This window comes from Rana temporaria, chromosome 3 (assembly GCF_905171775.1).
Source record: "Rana temporaria chromosome 3, aRanTem1.1, whole genome shotgun sequence".
NCBI lineage: Eukaryota > Metazoa > Chordata > Amphibia > Anura > Ranidae > Rana > Rana temporaria.
Window position 1 is genome coordinate 490,721,580 of NC_053491.1, and position 27,179 is coordinate 490,748,758.

The 27,179-nt window shown below is 47.2% G+C and overlaps 1 protein-coding gene across 1 annotated transcript in view; it reads left to right on the plus strand.

Moving 5' to 3' along the window:
- Window positions 1-7,088: 7,088 nt before the first annotated feature.
- Window positions 7,089-27,179, plus strand: part of LOC120933768 (phospholipid scramblase 1-like) — a 69,736-nt gene continuing 49,645 nt past the window's right edge. Inside the window, exon 1 of the mRNA XM_040347161.1 lies at window positions 7,089-7,196. The gene's annotated coding sequence lies outside the window, so the exon portion shown is untranslated. The remainder of the gene's footprint in view (window positions 7,197-27,179) is intronic.

Here is a 27,179-nt window from a genome sequence, read left to right on the forward strand (position 1 = left end):
CTATCTATCTATAGCTCTATGTCTCTATCTATCTATCTATCTATCTATCTATCTATCTATCTATCTATCTATCTATATCTCTATGTCTCTATCTATCTATCTATCTATCTATCTATCTATCTATCTATTTGTCTGTCTATCTAATTATCTATAGCTAGCTGTCTGTCTGATTATCTATCTATCTATCTATCTATCTATCTATCTATCTATCTATCTATCTATCTATCTATTAGCTACCTCTGTCTAATTATCTATCTATTTATCTATCTAATTATCTGTCTGTCTATCTATATCTATCTGTCTGTTTAATTATCTATCTATCTATCTATCTATCTATCTATCTATCTATCTATCTATCTATCTATCTATCTATCTATCTATCTATCTATCTATCGCTATCTGCCTAATTATCTATTTATCTATCTAATTATCTATCTATATCTATCTGTCTGTCTGTTTAATTATCTATCTATCTATCTATCTATCTATCTATCTATCTATCTATCTATCTATCTATCTATCTATCTATAGCTCTATGTCTCTATCTATCTATCTATCTATCTATCTATCTATCTATCTATCTATCTATCTATCTATCTATCTATATCTCTATGTCTCTATCTATCTATCTATCTATCTATCTATCTATCTATCTATTTGTCTGTCTATCTAATTATCTATAGCTAGCTGTCTGTCTGATTATCTATCTATCTATCTATCTATCTATCTATCTATCTATCTATCTATCTATCTATCTATCTATCTATATCCATCTAATTATCTATCTATATCTATATATCTGTCTGTTTAATTATCTATCTACAGCTCTATCTCTTTATCTATCTACAGCTCTATCTATCTATCTATCTACAGCTCTATCTATCTATCTATCTATCTATCTATCTATCTATCTATCTATCTATCTATCCATCTATCTATCTATCTATCTATCTATCGCGCTCTCTCTCTCTTTCTCTGTCTCTCTCTATCTGTTTAATTGTCTGTCTATCTATCTATCTATCTATCTATCGCTCTCTATCTAATTATCTATCTATATCTGTCTGTCTGATTATCTATCTATCTATCTATCTATCTATCGATCTATCTATCTATCGATCTATCTAATTATCTATATCTATATGTCTGTCTAATTATCTATCTATCTATCTATCTAATTATCTATCTGTATGTCTAATTATCTATCTATCTAATTATCTATAGCTCTATCTCTCTCCCCCTCCCTCCATCTATCTATCTGTTTAATTATCTATTTATCTATAGCTCTATCTAGCTATGTCTCTCTATCTATCTATCTGTCTGTCTGTCTATCTAATTATCTATCTAATTATATATAGCTCTATCTCTCGCTCCCTCCCCCTCCCTCTATCTATCTATCTATCTATCTATCTATAGCTATCTGCCTAATTATCTATTTATCTATCTAATTATCTATCTATATCTATCTATCTATCTATCTATCTATCTATCTATCTATCTATCTATCTATCTATCTATCTATCTATTTGTTTTATTATCTGTCTGTCTATCTATCTATCTGTCTCTCTGTCTGTCTGCAGGTCCCATTGTCTGCGAGTGGCGGGGGTTGACTGGGGTTTTGTTTGCGCCCCCCCAAAAAAATAGAGCACCAGCCGCCACTGCTCCTCACACTGTAGAAGAAGAGGTGTCAGTGCTCATCACATGATCCGCACACAGATCCTCGGGGTCCGGGAGATGCAGACAGATGTCTGGGGGAGGGGCTCTGATGTCATCCTACCCAGCAGGAGCCGTGAGGAAGGAAGGAAGTCTCCCATGCAGCTGAGATGAGGTCGGTAAACAGGGAGGATTGTACACCTCTTGGGGGGTGTAATTATTGTACTGGGGGGGAGACTTCTGCTACCCCCATGTCATGTGTAATGTGCTGTGCCCACTATGTCATGTGGTGTGGTATACCCATGTGTAATGTGCTGTGCCCACTATGTCATGTGGTGTGGTATACCCATGTGTAATGTGCTGTGCCCACTATGTCATGTGGTGTGGTATACCCATGTGTAATGTGCTGTGCTGCGGTGTGCCCACGTGTGGTGTGCCCATCATATTATGTAGTGTGCTCATATCTAATACGCTGTGCCCACCATGTCATGTAGTGTGGTGTGCCCACCGTGTCATGTAGTGTGGTGTGCCCACCGTGTCATGTAGTGTGGTGTGCCCACCGTGTCATGTAGTGTGGTGTGCCCACCGTGTCATGTAGTGTGGTGTGCCCACTGTGTGATGTAGTGTGGTGTGCCCACCGTGTCATGTAGTGTGGTGTGCCCACCATGTCATGTAGTGTGGTGTGCCCACCATATCATGTAGTGTGGTGTGCCCACCATGTCATGTAGTGTGGTGTGCCCACCATGTCATGTAGTGTGGTGTGCCCACCATGTCATATAGTGTGGTGTGCCCACTATGTCATGTAGTGTGGTGTGCCCACTATGTCATGTAGTGTGGTGTGCCCACTATGTCATATAGTGTGGTGTGCCCACCATGTCATGTAGTGTGGTGTTCCCACTGTGTGATGTAGTGTGGTGTGCCCACTATGTCATGTAGTGTGGTGTGCCCACTATGTCATGTAGTGTGGTGTGCCCACCATGTCATGTAGTGTGGTGTGCCCACCATGTCATGTAGTGTGGTGTGCCCACTGTGTGATGTAGTGTGGTGTGCCCACTATGTCATATAGTGTGGTGTGCCCACCATGTCATGTAGTGTGGTGTGCCCACTATGTCATATAGTGTGGTGTGCCCACCATGTCATGTAGTGTGGTGTGCCCACTATGTCATATAGTGTGGTGTGCCCACCATGTCATGTAGTGTGGTGTGCCCACCGTGTCATGTAGTGTGGTGTGCCCACCATGTCATGTAGTGTGGTGTGCCCACTATGTCATGTAGTGTGGTGTGCCCACCATGTCATGTAGTGTGGTGTGCCCACTATGTCATGTAGTGTGGTGTGCCCACCATGTCATGTAGTGTGGTGTGCCCACCATGTCATGTAGTGTGGTGTGCCCACTATGTCATGTAGTGTGGTGTGCCCACTATGTCATGTAGTGTGGTGTGCCCACTGTGTGATGTAGTGTGGTGTGCCCACCATGTCATGTAGTGTGGTGTGCCCACTATGTCATGTAGTGTGGTGTGCCCACCATGTCATGTAGTGTGGTGTGCCCACCATGTCATGTAGTGTGGTGTGCCCACCATGTCATGTAGTGTGGTGTGCCCACTTTGTCATGTAGTGTGGTGTGCCCACCATGTCATGTAGTGTGGTGTGCCCACCATGTCATGTAGTGTGGTGTGCCCACCGTGTCATGTAGTGTGGTGTGCCCACTTTGTCATGTAGTGTGGTGTGCCCACCATGTCATGTAGTGTGGTGTGCCCACCATGTCATGTAGTGTGGTGTGCCCACTATGTCATGTAGTGTGGTGTGCCCACCGTGTCATGTAGTGTGGTGTGCCCACTTTGTCATGTAGTGTGGTGTGCCCACCGTGTCATGTAGTGTGGTGTGCCCACTATGTCATGTAGTGTGGTGTGCCCACTATGTCATGTAGTGTGGTGTGCCCACCGTGTCATGTAGTGTGGTGTGCCCACCATGTCATGTAGTGTGGTGTGCCCACTTTGTCATGTAGTGTGGTGTGCCCACCATGTCATGTAGTGTGGTGTGCCCACCATGTCATGTAGTGTGGTGTGCCCACCATGTCATGTAGTGTGGTGTGCCCACTGTGTGATGTAGTGTGGTGTGCCCACCATGTCATGTAGTGTGGTGTGCCCACTGTGTGATGTAGTGTGGTGTGCCCACCATGTCATGTAGTGTGGTGTGCCCACTGTGTGATGTGCTCAGAGACAGTGTAAAAAAATGGAACAATGTTAAAGCTTGCCTGCAGAAGGGGACACATATGTAAGTCGCACACGAATATATATATATATATACAGAGATCACACCACACATGTGAGGTATCGCTGCAAACGTCAGAGCGAGAGCAATAATTCTAGAACTAAACCTCCTCTGTAACTCTAAACATGTAACCTGTAAAAAAATTCAAAGCTCCACCTGTGGCGATTTTTTCATATAGTAATTTTTAAAGCATCGCCTCTTGGAGATTTTTACGTAGTGTGCGCAATTTTACACCGTGACATGTTGGGTATCTATTTACTCTTTGCAACATCAACTCTAATATTTTAACAATAAAATTGGGTTACATAGTGTGTGCGTGCGTTTTTTTTTTTAATGCATTAGGATTTATTTAAGTGTATCCCCCCCCCCCCCAAAAAAAAAAATTGCCTTTGAGAAACTGGTGACCAAATACCGTGTGACATAAAAAATCTGCAACAATCGCCATTTTATTCTGTAGGGTCTCAGCTAAAAAAAAATATATATATATATATATATATATATATATATATATATATAAAATGTTTGAGGGTTCTAATTAATTAATTTTCTAGCAAGAAATACTGATATATATCTATATATATTTGTTGCTAGAAAATAAATAAATTATAACTCCCAAACATTATATATACATACATACATACATATATATATAAGTATTTGTTGCTAGAAAATAAATAAACTAGAACTACCAAACATTATACATACATATGTATAATATATATTATTATTTTTTTAATTATAAGTATATATCAGTATTTGTGGCTAGAAAATAAATAAATTAGAACCCCCCAAACAAACATTTTATATAATAAAAAAAAAAAAAAAAAAAAATATATATATATATATATATATATATATATATATATATATATATATATATATATATATATATATATATTTTTTATTATTATTATTATTATTATTATTATTATTATCATCAGTATTTGTTGCTAGAAAATGTATTAATTTGGGGGTTCTAATTAATTAATTGTCTAGCAACAAATACTGATATTGATATCTATATATAATGTTTGGGGGGTTCTAATTAATTTATTTTCTAGCAGCAAATACTGTTTTTTATATATATATATATATATATATATATATATATATATATATATATATATATATATATATATATATATATATATATATATATATATATATAAAAATATAAAACAGTATTTGTTGCTAGAAAATCAATAAGATAGGACCCCCAAATATTTGATATGTTTTTTTAAATAATTAATAATAATAATAATAATAATAATAATAATAATAATAATAAATAATAACAAAAAAAAAAAATATATATATATATATATATATATATATATATATATATATATATATATATATATATATATATATATATATAAATTATTATAAATATATATATATATATCAGTATTTGTTGCGAGAAAATAAATAAATTAGAACCCCCAAACATTATACATACATATGTATAATATATATTATTATTTTTTTAATTATAAGTATATATCAGTATTTGTGGCTAGAAAATAAATAAATTAGAACCCCCAAACAAACATTTTATATATTTGAAAAAAAAAAAAAAAAAAAAAAAAAATATATATATATATATATATATATATATATATATATATATATATATATATATTTTTTTTTTATTATTATTATTATTATTATTTTCATCATCAGTATTTGTTGCTAGAAAATGTATTAATTTGGGGGTTCTAATTAATTAATTGTCTAGCAACAAATACTGATATTGATATCTATATATAATGTTTGGGGGTTCTAATTATTTTTTTAAGCAAATACTGAAATCCTGATACTGGAAAGACTTTATAGACAGGGGGGGGCCCATCGGGGGACAGTAAGTGTTGCTGGAGTAATAAATTATGAGGAACAAGAGCTTGCAATCTATAATGATGACTCTGGACGTCCAATCACAAGACACCTGGAGGATTTCACTGTGAGAATAGAAACATTTCTTTATTATAATTACTAATATTATATAACTATTATTTTACTCCTGTTGGGTCCATGTTCTGCCCCGCGTGTCTTCCTAGGTTTGGCCCCCGGTGAAGTTACCCCCGGGGCCCCGCGTGTCTACCTAGGTTTGGCCCCCGGTGAAGTTCTGCCCCGGGGCCCCGCGTGTCTACCTAGGTTTGGCCCCCGGTGAAGTTACCCCCGGGGCCCCGTGTGTCTTCCTAGGTTTGGCCCCCGGTGAAGTTACCCCCGGGGCCCCGTGTGTCTTCCTAGGTTTGGCCCCCGGTGAAGTTACCCCCGGGGCCCCGCGTGTCTACCTAGGTTTGTCCCCCGGTGAAGTTACCCCTGGGGCCCCGCGTGTCTTCCTAGGTTTGGCCCCCGGTGAAGTTACCCCCGGGGCCCCGCGTGTCTACCTAGGTTTGGCCCCCGGTGAAGTTCTGCCCCGGGGCCCCGCGTGTCTACCTAGGTTTGGCCCCCGGTGAAGTTACCCCCGGGGCCCCGCGTGTCTACCTAGGTTTGTCCCCCGGTGAAGTTACCCCCGGGGCCCTGCGTGTCTTCCTAGGTTTGTCCCCCGGTGAAGTTACCCCCGGGGCCCCGCGTGTCTTCCTAGGTTTGGCCCCCGGTGAAGTTACCCCCGGGGCCCCGCGTGTCTTCCTAGGTTTGGCCCCCGGTGAAGTTACCCCCGGGGCCCCGCGTGTCTTCCTAGGTTTGTCCCCCGGTGAAGTTACCCCCGGGGCCCCGCGTGTCTTCCTAGGTTTGGCCCCCGGTGAAGTTACCCCCCGGGGCCCCGCGTGTCTTCCTAGGTTTGGCCCCCGGTGAAGTTACAGTAGAGCGAAGTTTGCTGACCCAGCAGCTGGGAATATCCCAGCCCTCCCTCCCCTCCTCGCAGACATATGGAAACAATGAATCTATTATACAATCAGATGGAAAGAATCTGATCCAAGAGGGCTGCACTACCAGATCTCTGCACTAGGGGGCGCCCCAGGACAAGAAAATTACTTTTCACACCTGCCCCCCCAGCAATAAGTGTGTCCTCCTCCCAATACATGTTTCTCGGAGTCATTTCCTGCTCCCCCCCCCTCTGTGTCAGCTGTCTACTTCTACCTGAATATAACACTCCTCGCACTCCCCCCCCTCCTCCAATCTGCCCCAGGGGAGTCCCCGCCCTGCTCTGCCCCCCCTCCTCCATCTCCGCACTCAGTCACTCCCCTCCACAGACACAGATTATCCTCAACTGGAAGACAAGACTGACAGAGAGGGGGAGACCCCCACCATCCGCAGCCTGGGGGGAGGGCAACAAGGTAGGACAGTGCCCCAGGACCCCCTGATATGGGGGACCCCCCAACTTTTCAGCCCGGTGCCTGACTTCTTTTCCCTTCTCCCTCTCCTTCTTCTTCCAACTTTGGAAACTTGTATCCTCAACTTACCCCTCAACTTACCCCTCTGCACCCCTTCTGGTGTTACCCCTCTGCACCCCTTTATATGATGGTGTTGCCCCTCTGCACCCCTTTATATGATGGTGTTGCCCCTCTGCACCCCTTTATATGATGGTGTTACCCCTCTGCACCCCTTTATATGATGGTGTTACCCCTCTGCACCCCTTTATATGATGGTGTTACCCCTCTGCACCCCTTTATATGATGGTGCTGCCCCTCTGCACCCCTTTATATGATGGTGCTGCCCCTCTGCACCCCTTTTTATGATGGTGTTCACCCCTTTACATGATGGTGTTACCCCTCTGCACCCCTTTATATGATGATGTTACCCCTCTGCACCCCTCTTTATTAATCAGACCCCCCCGTCTCTCCTCCGCTCCGAACGGCTCCGTTCTTTGTCTTCTTTCCTGGAGCCTTGTGTCATATCTGTGGGGGAGTCACAAGACTCTGGTGGGGGATCCCCAGACCCCGCCGCTACTCGGCTTGTGAATGGATTGGGCTCAGGACGGGGGGGGATGGGGGGGTTACATTCAGTTATATCTGCCGGGAGTTGGTTCCACACATCTACTACTCCTTCTGTGAAAGAATGATTGTGTTGTCCACACCGTGTTCTTCCTGTGTGGTATCTCCGTACGGCAGCAGACAACGGGCAGCCAACACATCGCCACATGGTGAAGAACTACAACTCCCAGCATATTCCATCAGCTCCCTGTCTGATCTGTAGCTAGAAGAACATGTTGGGGCTTGTAGTTTCACATCGGAGATCTACGGGACGCCTGATACCTTGTGCACCCCGACCATGGCCTTCTACCAAGCTTCCATTGTACCCCTCTCCTTCTACTGAACCCCAACTGTTCCATTGTACCCCTCTCCTAATATCCAGGCCCCTCTCCTACTGAACCTCAATTGTTCCATTGTACCCCTCTCCTAATGTTCAGACCCCTCTCCTTCTACTGAACCCCAACTGTTCCATTGTACCCCTCTCCTAATATCCAGACCCCTCTCCTTCTACTGAACCCCAACTGTTCCATTGTACCCCTCTCCTAATATCCAGACCCCTCTTCTTCTACTGAACCCCAACTGTTCCATTGTACCCCTCTCCTAATATCCAGGCCCCTCTTCTTCTACTGAACCCCAACTGTTCCATTGTACCCCTCTCCTAATATCCAGACCCCTCTCCTTCTACTGAACCCCAACTGTTCCATTGTACCTCTCTCCTAATATCCAGACCCCTCTCCTTCTACTGAACCCCAACTGTTCCATTGTACCCCTCTCCTAATATCCAGACCCTTCTCCTTCTACTAAACCCCAACTGTTCCATTGTACCCCTCTCCTAATATCCAGACCCCTCTCCTTTAACTGAACCCCAACTGTTCCATTGTACCCCTCTCCTAATATCCAGACCCCTCTCCTACTGAACCCCAATTGTTCCATTGTACCCCTCTCCTAATATCCAGACCCCTCTCCTTCTACTGAACCCCAACTGTTCCACTGTACCCCTCTCCTAATATCCAGGCCCCTCTCCTACTGAACCCCAATTGTTCCATTGTACCCCTCTCCTAATATCCAGACCCCTCTCCTTCTACTGAACCCCAACTGTTCCATTGTACCCCTCTCCTAATATCGAGACCCCTCTACTACTATACAGACCCCCCAATTGTTCCATTGTACCCCTCTCCTACTATACAGACCCTTCTCCTACTGAACCCCAATTGTTCCATTGTACCCCTCTCCTAATATCCAGACCCCTCTCCTTCTACTGAACCCCAACTGTTCCATTGTACCCCTCTCCTAATGTTCAGACCCCTCTCCTTCTACTGAACCCCAACTGTTCCATTGTACCCCTCTCCTAATATCCAGACCCCTCTCCTACTATCCAGCTGTTCCATTGTACCCCTCTCCACTATCCAGACCCCTCTCCTTCTACTGAACCCCAATTGTACCCCTCTCCTACTATACAGACCTCTCTCCTAATGAACCCCAATTGTTCCATTGTACCCCTCTCCTAATATCCTGACCCCTCTATTTTCACTGAACCCCAATTGTTCCATTGTAACCCTCTCTTATTATACAGACCCCTCTCCTTCCATGAAACCCCAACTGTTCCATTGTTCTCCTCTCCTAATATCCAGACCCCTCTCCTTCCACGAAACACCAATTATTCCATTGTACCCCTCTCCCAATATCGTAACCCCTCTCCTACTGAACCCCAATTGTTCCATTGTACCTCTCTCAATATCCAGACCCCTCTCCTACTGAACCCCAATTGTTCCATTGTACCCCTCTCCTTATATCCAGACCCCTCTCCTTCTACTGGACCCCAATTGTTCCATTGTACCCCTCTCCTACTATACAGACCCCTCTCCTATACAGACCCTTCTCCTACTGAACCCCAATTGTTCTATTGTACCCCTCTCCTACTATACAGGCCCCTCTCCTAATGAACCCCAATTGTTGCATTGTACCCCTCTCCTAATATCCTGACCCCTCTATTTTCACCGAACCACAATTGTTCCATTGTACCCCTCTCCTAATATCCAGACCCCTCTCTTTCCACAGAACCCCAATTGTTCTATTGTACCCCTCTCCTAATATCCAGACCCCTCTCCTTCCACTGAACCCCAGTTGTTCCATTGTACCCCTCTCCTAATATCCTGACCCTCTCCTACTGAACCCCAATTGTTCCATTGTACCCCTTTACTACTGAACCCCAATTGTTCCATTGTACCTCTCTCCACTATCCAGACCTTTCTCCTACTGAACCCCTATTGTTCTATTATACCCGTCTCCCAATATCCTGACCGCTCTCCTTCTGAACCCCAATTGTTCAATTATACCCCTCTCTCAATATCCAGACCCCTCTCCTACTGAACCACAATTGTTCCATTGTACCCCTCTCCCAATATCCAGACCCCTCTCATTCTACTGAACCCCAATTGTTCCATTGTACCCTTCTCCCAATTACCAGACCCCTCATCTTCCGCTGAACCCCAATTGTTCCATTGTACCCCTTTCCTACTATTCAGACCCCTCTGCTTCCACCGAACCCCAATTGTTCCATTGTACCCCTCTCCCAATATCCTGACCCCTCATCTTCCGCTGAACCCCAATTGTTCCATTGTACCCCTTTCCTACTATTCAGACCCCTCTGCTTCCACCAAACCCCAATTGTTCCATTGTACCCCTCTCCTAATATCCTGACCCCTCTCCTACTGAACCCCAATTGTTCCATTGTACCCCTCTCCTAATATCCTGACCCCTCTCCTTTTGAACCCCAATTGTTCCTATTGTCCAGACTGTTCTCTTTTCCCCAAACCCCAATTGTCCCATTGTACCCCTCTCCTACTATCCCGACCCCTCTTATTCCACTGAACCCCAAGTGTTCCATTGTACCCCTCTCCTAATATCCAGACCTCTCTCCTACTGAACCCCAATTGTTCCATTGTACCCCTCTCCTACTATCCTGACCCCTCTTATTCCACTGAACCCCAATTGTTCCATTGTACCCCTCTCCAAATATCCTGACCCCCCTCTCCTACTGAACCCCAACTGTTCTGTTGTACCCCTCTTCACTATCCAGACCCCTCTCCTATACAGACCTCTCTCCTACTGAACCCCAATTGTTCCATTGCACACCTCCCCTACTTTCCTGAACCTCTCCTTCCACTGAACCCCAATCTTTCCATTGTACCCCTCACCTACTATCCAGATCATTCTCCTTTCCCCAAACCCCAATTGTTTTTTAATTGCACCCCTCTTCTACTATCCAGACCCTTCTCCTTTTGCTGAACCCCAATTGTTCCATTGTACCCCTCTCCTATTATCCCCTCTGCTGCCACTGAACCCCAGTTGTTCCATTGTATCCCTCTATACTGACCCCTCTCGTTCTAATGTGCCCCTGTTATTCTATTGTACCCCTCGCCTACTACCCTGACCCCTCTCCATCCCATCAACTCATCTCCTGTCTGTTCTTCTTACTTTTCCACAACTTTTTACATATCGGTCACCACACTTCTTCTTCCACCCCCTCCGACCGTCCTTTGTTCCTCACCCCCTCGTCCTGTACTTTCCTCTTTCTTTCCCCCCTCTCTCCTCTCACTTCTCCATCTCTCTCCGGTCTCGGGATGGTCTGATTTGTGTCTTCTCTTTGTTCCTGAATCATGTTCTGGCACGGGCCGCAGTCATTGTTTGGGTGTTCTTTGTCGGTGCTGTGTCTTCATTAGACGTCTTTGTTATACTTTGTAATGATGGTTTATGTCTAGTAATAGGCCGATGTTTATGTCTAGTAATAGGCCGATCTTTATGTCTAGTAATAGGCCGATGTTTATGTCTAGTAATAGGCCGATGTTTATGTCTAGTAATAGGCCAATCTTTGGGCCAGATTCAGGTACATATGCGGCGGCGTAATGTATCGCATTTACGTTACGCCACCGCAAGTTTTATGGGCAAGTGCTTGATTCACAAAGCACTTGCCTGTAAAGTTGCGGCGACGTATCGTAAATCTCTCCGGCGCAAGCCCGCCTAATTCAAATGATCCGGGTAGGGGGCGTGGATCATTTAAATTAGGTGCGTTCCCGCGCCGAACGTACTGCGCATGCTCCGTTTTGAAATTTCCCGCCGTGCTTTGCGCGAAATTGCGTCGCACCAACGTGATTTTTTGAACGTCGGCGTGAGTTACGTCCTTTCCTATTCACGGACGAATTACGCAAAAAAAAAATGATCTAAATTCGAAGCGGGAACGACGGCCATACTTTAACATGGCAGGTCTATCTATACGCCACGAAATAGCAGCTTTAATTATACGCCGGGAAAAGCCGACTAGCGACAATGTAAGAGAATACGACGGCCGCGCGTACGTTCGTGAATCACCGGAAAAAGCTAATTAGCATACCCGACGCGGAAAACGACGCAAACTCCACCCAGCGGGCGCCAAAGTATTACACCTACGATCCGAAGGCGTACGAAGGCGTACGCCTGTCGGATCGAAGCCAGAAGCCGTTGTATCTTGGTTTGAAGATTCAAACTAAAGATACGACGCGGGAAATTTGAAAGTACGCCGGAGTATCAGTAGATACTCCGGTGTACTTCTTCTGTAAATCTGGACCTTTATAGGCCGATCTTCATGTCTAGTAATAGGCCGATCTTTATGTCTAGTAATAGGCCGATCTTCATGTCTAGTAATAGGCCGATCTTCATGTCTAGTTATAGGCCGATCTTCATGTCTAGTAATAGGCCGATCTTTATGTCTAGTAATAGGCCGATCTTCATGTCTAGTAATAGGCCGATCTTCATGTCTAGTTATAGGCCGATCTTCATGTCTAGTAATAGGCCGATCTTTATGTCTAGTAATAGGCCGATCTTCATGTCTAGTAATAGGCCGATCTTTATGTCTAGTAATAGGCCGATCTTCATGTCTAGTAATAGGCCGATGTTTATGTCTAGTAATAGGCCGATCTTCATGTCTAGTAATAGGCCGATCTTCATGTCTAGTAATAGGCCGATCTTTATGTCTAGTAATAGGCCGATCTTCATGTCTAGTTATAGGCCGATCTTCATGTCTAGTTATAGGCCGATCTTCATGTCTAGTAATAGGCCGATCTTTATGTCTAGTAATAGGCCGATCTTCATGTCTAGTAATAGGCCGATCTTTATGTCTAGTAATGGGCCGATCTTTATGTCTAGTAATAGGCCGATCTTCATGTCTAGTAATAGGCCGATCTTCATGTCTAGTAATAGGCCGATCTTTATGTCTAGTAATAGGCCGATCTTCATGTCTAGTTATAGGCCGATCTTCATGTCTAGTTATAGGCCGATCTTCATGTCTAGTAATAGGCCGATCCAGGGGTCAAGTCCTGGGGAAAAAAGTGTGGGAACTCACCCAAGATTCCCCACCCGCCTCAAAAAAATTTAAATTGCATGTGTGTGTTTTATGTACTACTTTTTTTTAACAAATAAACTTCCTCAGTCTGCACAACTACTCCCCCCCCATCCCCCAGTCTGCACAACTACTCCCCCCCCATCCCCCAGTCTGCACAACTACTCCCCCCCCATCCCCCAGTCTGCACAATTACTCCCCCCATCCCCCAGTTTGCACAACTACTCCCCCCCCATCCCCCAGTCTGCATAACTACTCCCCCCATCCCCCATCCCTCACAATTACTCCCCCCATCCCCCAGTCTGCACAATTACTCCCCCCATCCCCCAGTCTGCACAACTACTCCCCCCATCCCCCAGTCTGCACAACTACTCCCCCCCCATCCCCCAGTCTGCACAACTACTCCCCCCCCCATCCCCCACAATTACTCCCCCCCATCCCCCATCCCTCACAATTACTCCCTCAGTCTGCACAATTACCGCAACGCCCCCCCCCCCCAGTTGCACGGGGAAGAAATGAGAGAGAAGCAGAGGCAAAGAAAAAATAATTCAGGGAGGAGAGGGGGTTTTGCAGATAGCTCACGTACCTTACAACTCTGGTTAGTCATATAAGTCCATGCTGGAGGCTCCATGCAGGCTGGACTGTGGGCGGAAACAAAGGGGAGGAGGAATTTGGATTGGACAGACGGCCGAGTGGGGGATGAGCTAGGAAGACAAGCAGATACAGCCCGACTCGTGTGTGAAACAAACAAGGAGAGGGAGGATGGAAGGGAGCATTATGGCACTTTGGCGCCCCACCTCTGCAGGTGCTAGGGTGAACTGCACCCCACCACTAGAGCCGAGACTTTGTTACGGCAGCCGCTGGAGGAGGAGGAATAGGCGGACCGAGGGAGGGGAGGACAGACGCGCCCCGGTTACTATGGGAACGACGTTCCTGCTGTGGAAAAGGTATAGGAACGTCGTTCCCATGCGTTCCCGCAGGACTCGAGCCCTGGGCCGATCTTTATGTCTAGTAATAGGCTGATCTTCATGTCTAGTAATAGGCCGATCTTCATGTCTAGTTATAGGCCGATCTTCATGTCTAGTAATAGGCCAATCCTTATGTCTAGTAATAGGCTGATCTTTATGTCTAGTAATATGTTGGGTGGTGGATTGCAGAGGCCTCAATGCAGAGAATGAATCCCACTCCCGCCTCCTGCACTGACAGGTCCTCTTTCCCCGGAGCCACCCGGCTTTAGTTTGCCAGGAAGTCAACAATCTCCTTAGCAACATCATATCTCTCTCTCTCTGCCAGGCCCCCTCCAGCTGCACCATCACTGTTATTATTAACACTTCCTGTGATGTCACCACCACCATGGCACACGGTCTCCAGTCATGACCCTTTAACGCCCCGTACACACGATCGGATTTTTCCGTCGGAAAAACCTTGGATGGTTTTTCAGACGGAATTCCGCTCAAGCTTGGCTTGCATACACGCGGTCACACAGAAGTTCTCTGAACTTTCGACCGTCAAGAACGTGGTGATGTACAACGCTATGACGAGCCAAGAAAATGAAGTCCAATGCCTCCGAGCCTGCGTCAAATTGTTTCCGAGCATGCGTCTGAATTGCTACAGGCGATTGTAATTTCCGATAGGAATTTTTTCCGTCGGAAAAATCGAGAACCAGCTCTCAATCTTTTGTTGGCGGAAATTCCGACAGCAAAAGTCAGATGGAGCCTACACACGGTCGGAATTTCCATTCAAAATCTCACATTGGACTTTTGCTTTTGGAAAATTCAGTTGTGTGTACGGGGCAGAAGAGTTCTTCGTAGGCGGATGAGCGTCTATATGTGGGCCAAGGTGATCAAAAGTGTATGAGAAGGCCCATTTCTGTCCTCCTGACCATCTTTGTATCTAGTTTGGCCCAACTACAGCTCCAGAAGGGCCAATCCACCCATAAATTGACTCACCTCTTGGCTTTCCATGCCCACCTGGTGCTCCAATGGTGAGATTTTTGTACCGTCCAGCTTCAACTTTCTGATGCGCCTCCTAAAGGGGGTCTCGTCTTGTGTCTGTTGGATTTTGCTTTAAAGGGGTTGTAAAGGTTTTTATTTTCTAAATTGGTTCCTTTAAGCTCGTGCATTGTTGGTTCTCTTACCTTTTCCTTCCTTTTCCCTTCTAAATGTCTTTTTCTCTTTGTCTGAACTTCTCACTTACTGTTCCTCCTCAGTAAGCTTGCCCCCATCATCCGAGCCGTTCTGGCCGGGGGTTAGTCAGCGTGCTCGCCCCCCGCCTTGGGACTACATCCCTGCGGGGAGACGCTGTGCCCCCATCATCCGAGCCGTTCTGGCTGGGGGTTAGTCAGCGTGCTCGCCCCCCGCCTTGGGACTACATCCCTGCGGGGAGACGCTGTGCCCCCATCATCCGAGCCGTTCTGGCTGGGGGTTAGTTGGCGTGCTCGCCCCCCGCCTTGGGACTACATCCCGGCGGGGAGACGCTGTGCCCCCATCATCCGAGCCGTTCTGGCTGGGGGTTAGTTGGCGTGCTCGCCCCCCACCTTGGGACTACATCCCTGCGGGGAGACGCTGTGCCCCATCATCCGAGCCGTTCTGGCTGGGGGTTAGTTGGCGTGCTTGCCCCCCACCTTGGGACTACATCCCTGCGGGGAGATGCTGTGCCCCCATCATCCGAGCCGTTCTGGCTGGGGGTTAGTCAGCGTGCACGCCCCCTCCCTTGGGACTACATCCCTGCGGGGAGACGATCATCCGAGCCGTTCTGGCTGGGGATTAGTCAGCGTGCTCGCCCCCTCCCTTGGGACTACATCCCTGCGGGGAGACGCTGTGTTCACAAGGATGTAGTCCCAAGGGAGGGGGCGAGCACGTTGACTAACCCCCAGCCAGAACGGCTCGGATGAGCGTCTCCCCGCAGGGATGTAGTCCCAAGGGAGGGGGGCGAGCACGTTGACTAACCCCCAGCCAGAACGGCTCAGATGAGCGTCTCCCCGCAGAGATGTAGCCCCAAGGGAGGGGGGGGGGCGAGCACGCCGACTAACCCCCAGCCAGAACGGCTCGGATGAGCGTCTCCCCGCAGGGATGTAGTCCCAAGGGAGGGGGCGAGCACGTTGACTAACCCCCAGCCAGAACGGCTCGGATGAGCGTCTCCCCGCAGGGATGTAGTCCCAAGGGAGGGGGCGAGCACGCTGACTAACCCCCAGCCAGAACGGCTCAGATGAGCGTCTCCCCGCAGAGATGTAGCCCCAAGGGAGGGGGGGGGGGGCGAGCACGCTGACTAACCCCCAGCCAGAACGGCTCGGACGAGCGTCTCCCCGCAGGGATGTAGTCCCAAGGGAGGGGGGGGGGGGCGAGAACGCCGACTAACCCCCAGCCAGAACGTCTCGGATGAGCGTCTCCTCGCTCCTATAATTAGGTTAACATTATGGAAAATGCAATTGGATAAGTAAGACTCTCTGGCAAAGTTTCACACCTCTCGATCAACACCCTGTCTGAGGAACCTTTCCCATGAACCTCTTCTGTTCTGTCCCAGCAGGACAACCTTGGATGAAACCCTGATAGAGTTTAAAGTGGACCCATGTGGTCCCCATAGGTGGCCGCCAAACTAGACATTATCTGAACCAAATACCTTTATCTTGTCTCATCAGACCACAGGACATGGTTCCAGTAATCCATGTCCTTAGTCTGCTTGTCTTCAGCAATCTGTTTGCGGACTTTCTTGTTTTTTATTATGTTTAGAAGAGACTTCCTTCTGGGATGACCAATTTGATGCAGTGTGCGGCGTATGGTCTGAGCACTGACAGGCTCACCCCCCCCCCACACCCCTTCAGCAATGCTGGCAGCACTCATACGTCTATTTCCCAAAGACAACCTCTGGATATGATGCTGAGCACGTGACCTCAACCTCTTTGGTGGACCATGGCGAGGCCTGTTCTGAGGGGAACCCGTCCTGTTATACCGCTGTATGGTCTTGGCCACCTCAGTTTCAGGGTCTTGCCAATCTTCTTGTAGCCTAGGCCAGTGATGGAGAACCTTGGCACCCCAGATGTTTTGGAACTACATTTCCCATGATGCTTATCTACACTGCAGAATGCATGAGCATCATGGGAAATGTGGTTCCAAAACATCTGAGGTGCCAAGGTTCACCATCACTGGCCTAGGCCATCTTTATGTAGAGCAACAATTATTTTTTTCCGATCCTCAGAGAGTTCTTTGCCATGAGGTGTCATGTTGTCCTTCCAGTGACCAGTATGAGAGAGTGAGAGCGATAACACCAAATTTAACACACCTGCTCCCCATTCACACCTGAGACCTTGTAACACTAACGAGTGACTTGGACCCATGTAATCCTTATGGGTGGCCGGATGTAAGTAGACTAGCATCTATACCAGCCTGCAATCGGGTCAAAAAAGTGGACCTGGATGCAAAATGAATCTGGACAGACCCATATAGGTCTCCACCTACATCTGACCACCTATGGGATCCATTGCGGTCTGTCTTTGAGCATGAGCCAAAAAGTGCCAGACCACCCATGTGAAGAGGCCTTGAGATATAAGTGATCGGTGTGTGATGTAGGGATCGGCCTCCACCCAGACATGAAATGTCACATTGGGAAGGATGAAGTAGTCTGGTTTATGAGGAGGTCTCCATGTGGCCTCCATTGTTCTTTGTTGTTCTCTTTTTGTTTTTCCTCCTCGTTGTTCTTGTCTCTGCGGTTTATGTTTTTCCATCACCCCTCCCACCAGCTTCTCTCGCTCCACAGACGATGAATCACAACTCAGATTCCTCAGATGGTTTCTAACAATCAGTTTTATGTAAGACGAGACGCACCACACCCGACCAGCCTGTCCTCACCCACCCAAACCTCGTCCAGGAGCACCGGCGGCGTCACAAGTTCAACATCAACCTACCAGCCAGATCATGAGTCACCAAAACCCGACCGTCCCGACCGGCCCGCCTGCTGGAGCTTCAACACCCAGTGTTATCTGGTGTCAGATTATTGTTATATAACCAGGTGTCACCTTATTGTCCCATATCACCTGGGGTCACCCTATTGTCCCATATCACCTGGGGTCACCCTATTGTCCCATATCACCTGGGGTCACCCTATTGTCCCATATCACCTGGGGTCACCCTATTGTCCCATATCACCTGGGGTCACCCTATTGTCCCATATCTCCTGGGGTCACCCTATTGTCCCATATCACCTGGGGTCACCCTATTGTCCCATATCACCTGGGGTCACCCTATTGTCCCATATCTCCTGGGGTCACCCTATTGTCCCATATCTCCTGGGGTCACCCTATTGTCCCATATCTCCTGGGGAGGGTCACCCTATTGTCCCATATCTCCTGGGGTCACCCTATTGTCCCATATCTCCTGGGGTCACCCTATTGTCCCATATCTCCTGGGGTCACCCTATTGTCCCATATCACCTGGGGTCACCCTATTGTCCCATATCTCCTGGTGTCACCTTATTGTCCCATATCTCCTGGTGTCACCTTATTGTCCCATATCTCCTGGTGTCACCTTATTGTCCCATATCTCCTGGGGTCACCCTATTGTCCCATATCACCTGGTGTCACCCTATTGTCCCATATAGCCCAATATCACCAGGTGTCACCCTATTGTCCCATATCTCCTGGTGTCACCCTATTGTCCCATATCTCCTGGGGTCACCCTATTGTCCCATATCTCCTGGTGTCACCTTATTGTCCCATATCTCCTGGTGTCACCTTATTGTCCCATATCTCCTGGTGTCACCTTATTGTCCCATATCTCCTGGGGTCACCCTATTGTCCCATATCTCCTGGGGTCACCCTATTGTCCCATATCTCCTGGGGTCACCCTATTGTCCCATATCACCTGGGGTCACCCTATTGTCCCATATCTCCTGGGGTCACCCTATTGTCCCATATCACCTGGGGTCACCCTATTGTCCCATATAGCCCAATATCACCTGGTGTCACCCTATTGTCCCATATCACCTGGTCTCACCCTATTGTCCCATATAGCCCAATATATAGCCCAATATCACCTGGGGTCACCCTATTGTCCCATATCTCCTGGGGTCACCCTATTGTCCCATATCACCTGGTGTCACCCTATTGTCCCATGTAGCCAAATATCACCTGGGGTCACCCTATTGTCCCATATAACCAGGTGTCACCCTATTGTCCCATATAGCCCAATATCACCAGGGGTCACCCTATTGTCCCATATAACCTGGTGTCACCCTATTGTCCCATATTGCCCAATATTACCTGGGGTCACCCTATTGTCCCATATAACCTGGTGTCACCCTATTGTCCCATATTGCCCAATATTACCTGGGGTCACCCTATTGTCCCATATAACCTGGTGTCACCCTATTGTCCCATATAACCTGGTGTCACCCTTTTGTCCTATATAGCCCAATATCACCAGGGGTCACCCTATTGTCCCATATAACCTGGGGAGGGTCACCCTATTGTCCCATATAACCTGGGGAGGGTCACCCTATTGTCCCATATAACCTGGTATCACCCTATTCTATATAACCTGGGGAGGGTCACCCTTTTGTCCCATATAACCTGGGGAGGGTCACCCTATTGTCCCATATAACCTGGGGAGGGTCACCATATTGTCCCATATAACCTGGTGTCACCCTATTGTCCCATATAACCTGGTGTCACCCTATTGTCCCATATCACCTGGTGTCACCCTATTCTATATAACCTGGGGAGGGTCACCCTTTTGTCCCCTATCACCTGGGAAGGGTCACCCTATTGTCCCATATAACCTGGGGAGGGTCACCCTATTGTCCCATATATCACGGGGTCACCCTATTGTCCCATATAACCTGGGGAGGGTCACCCTATTGTCCCATATAACCTGGGGAGGGTCACCCTATTGTCCCATATAACCTGGTGTCACCATATTGTCCCATATAACCTGGTGTCACCCTATTCTATATAACCTGGGGAGGGTCACCCTATTGTCCTATATAGCCTGGTGTCAACCTTTTCTCCCATATAACCCAATATTACCCACTGTCACCCTATTGCCCTTTTATGATACAATATCATCCAATGTTACCCTATTGTCCCAAATATCACCCGGTGTCCCCTATTTTCTCATCTGGGGACGCTGTGTAATATTTGGGGACGCTGTGTAATATTTGTAATATAAAAGGACAGTGAGAAAAAAAGGGGAAACATTTCTCAGGTAATGGAGGAGATACCGGATGATATTGGGGAATAAGAGATGATGCTGCACAACAAAGGTAGCCCTACCACTGCACACCTCACCCGGCCCGAGTGGTAAGCAAGTAAAAGCAACCTCAGCTCGATTCATCCAGATCACAACTCCAACATGTTTCACCCCCACTCTCCGGGGCTTAATCATGCTCAGCTCGATTCATCCAGATCACAACTCCAACATGTTTCACCCCCACCTCCGGGGCTTAATCATGCTCAGCTCGATTCATCCAGATCACAACTCCAACATGTTTCATCCCCACCCTCCGGGGCTTAATCATACTCAGCTCGATTCATCCAGATCACAACTCCAACATGTTTCACCCCCACCTCCGGGGCTTAATCATGCTCAGCTCGATTCATCCAGATCACAACTCCAACATGTTTCACCCCCACCTCCGGGGCTTAATCATGCTCAGCTCGATTCATCCAGACCAGAACTCCAACATGTTTCACCCCCACCTCCGGGGCTTAATCATGCTCAGCTCGATTCATCCAGATCACAACTCCAACATGTTTCACCCCCACTCTCCGGGGCTTAATCATACTCAGCTCGATTCATCCAGATCACAACTCCAACATGTTTTACCCCCACTTCCAGGGCTTAATCATGCTCAGCTCGATTCATCCAGATCACAACTCCAACATGTTTCACCCCCACCTCCGGGGCTTAATCATGCTCAGCTCGATTCATCCAGATCACAACTCCAACATGTTTCACCCCCACTCTCCGGGGCTTAATCATACTCAGCTCGATTCATCCAGATCACAACTCCAACATGTTTCATCCCCACCCTCCGGGGCTTAATCATACTCAGCTCGATTCATCCAGATCACAACTCCAACATGTTTCACCCCCACCCTCCGGGGCTTAATCATGCTCAGCTCGATTCATCCAGACCACAACTCCAACATGTTTCACACCCACCCAAATTTTTTTTCTAAACGTTATTAAGGGGAAATCCGTTTTCATTTTTGACCAAACTGATAAAAAATAATTGGAAGGAGCAGGATGGAAAACTTTTCAGGAACAAACTTTCATTTTCCCCCAACAGTGAATGTGGTTTTCATTTCGGGAAATGACATTCATTCCAAAATCCAACGGTAAAAGCGAACCCGGCTTTAGTCTTCAACACCGATTGGTCTGCTGTATACAAGGCGGAAGGTGGAGCTTACAGCACGGGGGCTGGCCAATCGGTCGCAGGCATTTGTATTTTTTTACAGCTGTTGTCGGGCAGAATATACTGTATGTTTTTAAAGGGGAGGAAGGAGGGGGAGGAAGGAGGGGGAGGGGCAGCTGTGGAGAAGATGTCTATCATGGACTCGGAACAGATCAGAGCCGTTGGTTGCTAGGATGCTGTCAGCAGAACAGAGCCGTTGGTTGCTAGGATGCTGTCAGCAGAACAGAGTGGTTGGTTGCTAGGATGCTGTCAGCAGAACAGAGTGGTTGGCTGCTAGGATGCTTTCAGCAGAACAGAGCCGTTTGTTGCTAGGATGCTGTCAGCAGAACAGAGCCGTTGGTTGCTAGGATGCTGTCAGCAGAACAGAGCGGTTGGTTGCTAGGATGCTGTCAGCAGAACAGAGCGGTTGGTTGCTAGGATGCTGTCAGCAGAACAGAGTCGTTGGTTGCTAGGATGCTGTCAGCAGAACAGAGCGGTTGGTTGCTAGGATGCTGTCAGCAGAACAGAGCGGTTGGTTGCTAGGATGCTGTCAGCAGAACAGAGTCGTTGGTTGCTAGGATGCTGTCAGCAGAACAGAGCCGTTGGTTGCTAGGATGCTGTCAGCAGAACAGAGCGGTTGGTTGCTAGGATGCTGTCGGCAGAACAGAGTCGTTGGTTGCTAGGATGCTGTCAGCAGAACAGAGCCGTTGGTTGCTAGGATGCTGTCAGCAGAACAGAGTGGTTGGTTGCTAGGATGATGTCAGCAGAACAGAGTCGTTGGTTGCTAGGATGCTGTTGGAAGCATGGAGCAGTGATTGCTGGAATGCTGTTGGCAGCACAGTGCTGTTGGTTGCTGGGATGCTGTCGGCAGAACAGAGCTGTTAGTTGCTAGGATGCTGTCGGTAGCGCGGCACCGTTGGTTGCTAGGATGCTGTCGGCAGCACAGTGCCATTGGTTGCTAGGATGCTGTTGGTAGCGCTGCACCTTTTGTTGCTAGGATGCTGTCGGCAGCACAGTGCCATTGGTTGCTAGGATGCTGTCGGCAGTACGGCACAGTTGGTTGCTAGGATGCTGTCGGTAGCGCGGCACCGTTGGTTGCTAGGATGCTGTCGGCAGCACGGAACCTTTTGTTGCTAGGATGCTGTCGGCACTCGGCACCGTTGGTTGCTAGGATGCTGTCGGCAGCACAGTGCCATTGGTTGCTAGGATGCTGTCAGCAGAACAGAGCCGTTGGTTGCTAGGATGCTGTCGGCAGCACAGTGCCATTGGTTGCTAGAATGCTGTCGGTAGCGCGGCACCTTTTGTTGCTAGGATGCTGTCGGCAGCACAGTGCCATTGGTTGCTAGGATGCTGTCGGCAGTACGGCACAGTTGGTTGCTAGGATGCTGTCGGTAGCGCGCCACCGTTGGTTGCTAGGATGCTGTCGGCAGCACGGAACCTTTTGTTGCTAGGATGCTGTCGGCACTCGGCACCGTTGGTTGCTAGGATGCTGTCGGCAGCACAGTGCCATTGGTTGCTAGGATGCTGTCAGCAGAACAGAGCCGTTGGTTGCTAGGATGCTGTCGGCAGCACAGTGCCATTGGTTGCTAGAATGCTGTCGGTAGCGCGGCACCTTTTGTTGCTAGGATGCTGTCGGCAGCACAGTGCCATTGGTTGCTAGGATGCTGTCGGCAGTACGGCACAGTTGGTTGCTAGGATGCTGTCGGTAGCGCGGCACCGTTGGTTGCTAGGATGCTGTAGGCAGCAAGGCACTGTTGGTTGCTAGGATGCTGTCGGCAGCACAGTGCCATTGGTTGCTGGGACACAGGAGGTCACCTGAACCATAACAGGCAATGATGCTAGTGGGGTACTGGGGGGGATTGGAGTTCTAGTGCCCAAACTTCTACTCCAAGGGATGTGTGAATAAAACATTCGCATAGCGAGTCGCCCAGGAAAACCTTCGCTCTGTGCAAATAGAGGAAATAACGAATGTTATGAGGCTATTCCCTGTGCAGATCGAATGTTTTTTATTGATTTAAAGCAGAAAACACTTGGTCACTGCGCTGTGTCTGTGGAGGAGCGGTGTTGTCACATGTGGGCAGCACTATAGAACACCTCCCCCTCTCCTTATCTCCATAACTAGAGGGGAGGTGTTCTGTAGTCTTCCCAGACCCTTCCTTCTCCACGCAAACTATAACTCTTCATCATCATTGGGGCCGATATAGACAGGGGCCAAACTAGTCAGGGGCCGATATAGACAGGGGCCAAACTAGTGAGGAATGAATATAGACAGGGGCCAAACTGGTCAGGAATGAATATAGACAGGGGCCAAACTAGTCAGGGGCCGATATAGACAGGGGCCAATATAGACAGGGGCCAAACTAGTCAGGGGCCGATATAGACAGGGGCCAATATAGACAGGGGCCAATATAGACAGGGGCCAAACTGGTCAGGAATGAATATAGACAGGGGCCAAACTAGTCAGGGGCCGATATAGACAGGGGCCGATATAGACAGGGGCCAAACTAGTCAGGGGCAAATATAGACAGGGGCCAAACTAGTGAGGAATGAATATAGACAGGGGCCAAACTAGTCAGGGGCCGATATAGACAGGGGCCAAACTAGTCAGGGCCCGATATAGACAGGGGCCAAATTAGTCAGGGCCCGATATAGACAGGGGCCAAACTGGTCAGGGCCCAATAAAGACAGGGGCCAAACTAGTCAGGGGCCGATATAGACAGGGGCCAAACTAGTCAGGGGCCGATATAGACAGGGGCCAAACTAGTCAGGGGCAAATATAGACAGGGGCCAAACTAGTCAGGGGCCGATATAGACAGGGGCCAAACTAGTCAGGGGCCGATATAGACAGGGGCCAAACTAGTCAGGGGCCGATATAGACAGGGGCCAAACTAGTCAGGGGCAAATATAGACAGGGGCCAAACTAGTCAGGGGCAAATATAGACAGGGGCCAAACTAGTGAGGAATGAATATAGACAGGGGCCAAACTAGTCAGGGGCAAATATAGACAGGGGCCAAACTAGTCAGGGGCAAATATAGACAGGGGCCAAACTAGTGAGGAATGAATATAGACAGGGGCCAAACTAGTCAGGAGCCAATATAGAAAGGGGCCAAACTAGTCAGGGGCCAATATAGACAGGGGCCAAACTAGTCAGGGGCCAAACTTCCTTTAGGGGGATTGGGCTGCCCCTCGCCTATCCATGGGATGCCTGCGCTTCCATAGTGGAGACTCTCATACATTCAGTAGTGTTGGGACTGCAGGTAATACAGGGGGGGGGAGGGGGTCTCGCAGCCCACGCATGCGTTTACAAAGATGTGCGCACTAACCCCCGGTATATAACAGACTGTTGGACGGGTTATTCTGGTTGGTGAGTTATGGAATGTTCTGTTTTTGTCTTTCATGCTTTTGCCTTTCCATGTGCTCCTTGCTGTGAGGGCCACTCATAGGTGGGGGCGGGACCGGGGGCAAATATAGACGGGGCCAAACTAATCAGGGGGCCAAACTCGTTAGAGGCAGATATAGATGGGGGCCAAACTAGTCAGGGGGCCAAATATAGACAGGGGCCAACTAGTCAGGGGGCCAAACTAGTCAGGAGGGCCAAACTCATTTGCCCCTGACCAAACTAGTCAGGGGCAAATATAGTCAGGGGCCAAATTAGTCCAGAGCAAATATAGACGGGGCCAAACTAGTCAGGGGCAAATATAGTCAGGGGGCCAAACTAGTCAGGGGGAAATATAGTCAGGGGCCAAACTAGTCAGGAGCAAATATCGACAAGGGGCCAAACTAGTCAGGGGCAAATATAGTCAGGGGGCCAAACTAGTCAGGGGGAGATATCGACAGGGGCCAAACTAGTCAGGGGCAAATATCGACAGGGGCCAAACTAGTCAGGGGCAAATATAGTCAGGGGGCCAAACTAGTCAGGGGGAAATATCGACAGGGGCCAAACTAGTCAGGGGCAAATATCGACAGGGGGTCAAACTAGTCAGGGGAAAATATCGACAGGGGCCAAACTAGTCAGGGGCAAATATCGACAGGGGCCAAACTAGTCAGGGGTAGTGTTGCTCACGAATATTCGCATTGCGAATATTCGACTCGAATATAGCATATTCGAGAAATCGCGCTATATTTCGCATTTCGCGGTGAATATTCGCAATTCCGAATATTCGCATTTTTTCAATTTGATTTTTAAAACAGATCACATCCTATCGACGTCTAAAAGCATTGCTGGTATGATTAGAGACCCTGGGCCGAGTAGCTAAGCTGAGGCGATCCTATTATGTTGCCAAATTGAAAAAAAAAAAATTGCGATTTTTCGCTATTGCGAATGCGAAAATGATTGCGAATTTTCGATAACTGTGGTAGGAGAACTCTGATTGTCTCTGATGCAAAAGGGGGGGGCTTTGTGTATGTGTATGTGTATGTTATGAATATTTGTATGTTTGATATTATTATTTTTTGTAAGAAGGAAAAAATTGCGCATACCTTAAAAAAGGGGAGAATACAGCAGCAACTCAAAAATGTTATACAACATAAATTAATACAAGACAGAAAATGGAGTCGCTCTACAAGAATAAAAAATATGTCTAGTGACAAGACATGTGGGCAAATTATAAAATAAGCAAGCGCAAATAACTTGTGAAATACACAGTGAAACAAATATATAAAGAAATATAGTCCCAATAATAGAAAAATAATCTTTCATAAAAATGTCTTTGATATGTGAAGTGAAAAAAAGTCCAAAGCATGCAGCATGAACGTGTTCAATCTTCAAGGTGTTTGATTGACAAACGGCTGTGACAGATGGATAGAGTAAAGAATCACCACCAATGCAAAACACTTTTTATTTTGTATTGTAAAATATCACGAATATTCTGAGCCAATCAGAGTGCTCCTTCCGCATTTGCCGAATATTCGCAATTATTTTGTATTGTAAAATATCAAGAATATTCTGAGCCAATCAGAGTGCTCCTTCTGCATTTGCCGAATATTCGCAATTATTTTGTATTGTAAAATATCAAGAATATTCTGAGCCAATCAGAGTGCTCCTTCTGCATTTGCCGAATATTCGCAATTATTTTGTATTGTAAAATATCAAGAATATTCTGAGCCAATCAGAGTGCTCCTTCCGCATTTGCCGAATATTCGCAATTATTTTGTATTGTAAAATATCACGAATATTCTGAGCCAATCAGAGTGCTCCTACAGCATTTCTCGAAATTGCGCAATAAATATCGCATTCGCATGTTGCGATATTTCGATAAAATATCACGAATATTCTGAGCCAATCAGAGCGCTCCTCCAGCATTTCTCGAAATTGCGCAATAAATATCGCATTCGCATGTTGCGATATTTCGATAAAATATCACGAATATTCTGAGCCAATCAGAGTGCTCCTACCGCAGTTATCAAAAAAATCGCAATTATTTTCGCATTCGCAATAGCGAAAAATCGCAATCATTTACTTTCGATAAAATATCACGAATATTCGAATTTAGCGAATATATCTCGAATATTCGAATATATATTCGAGATATATCGCGAAATCGAATATGGCATATTCTGCTCAACACTAGTCAGGGGGCCAAAC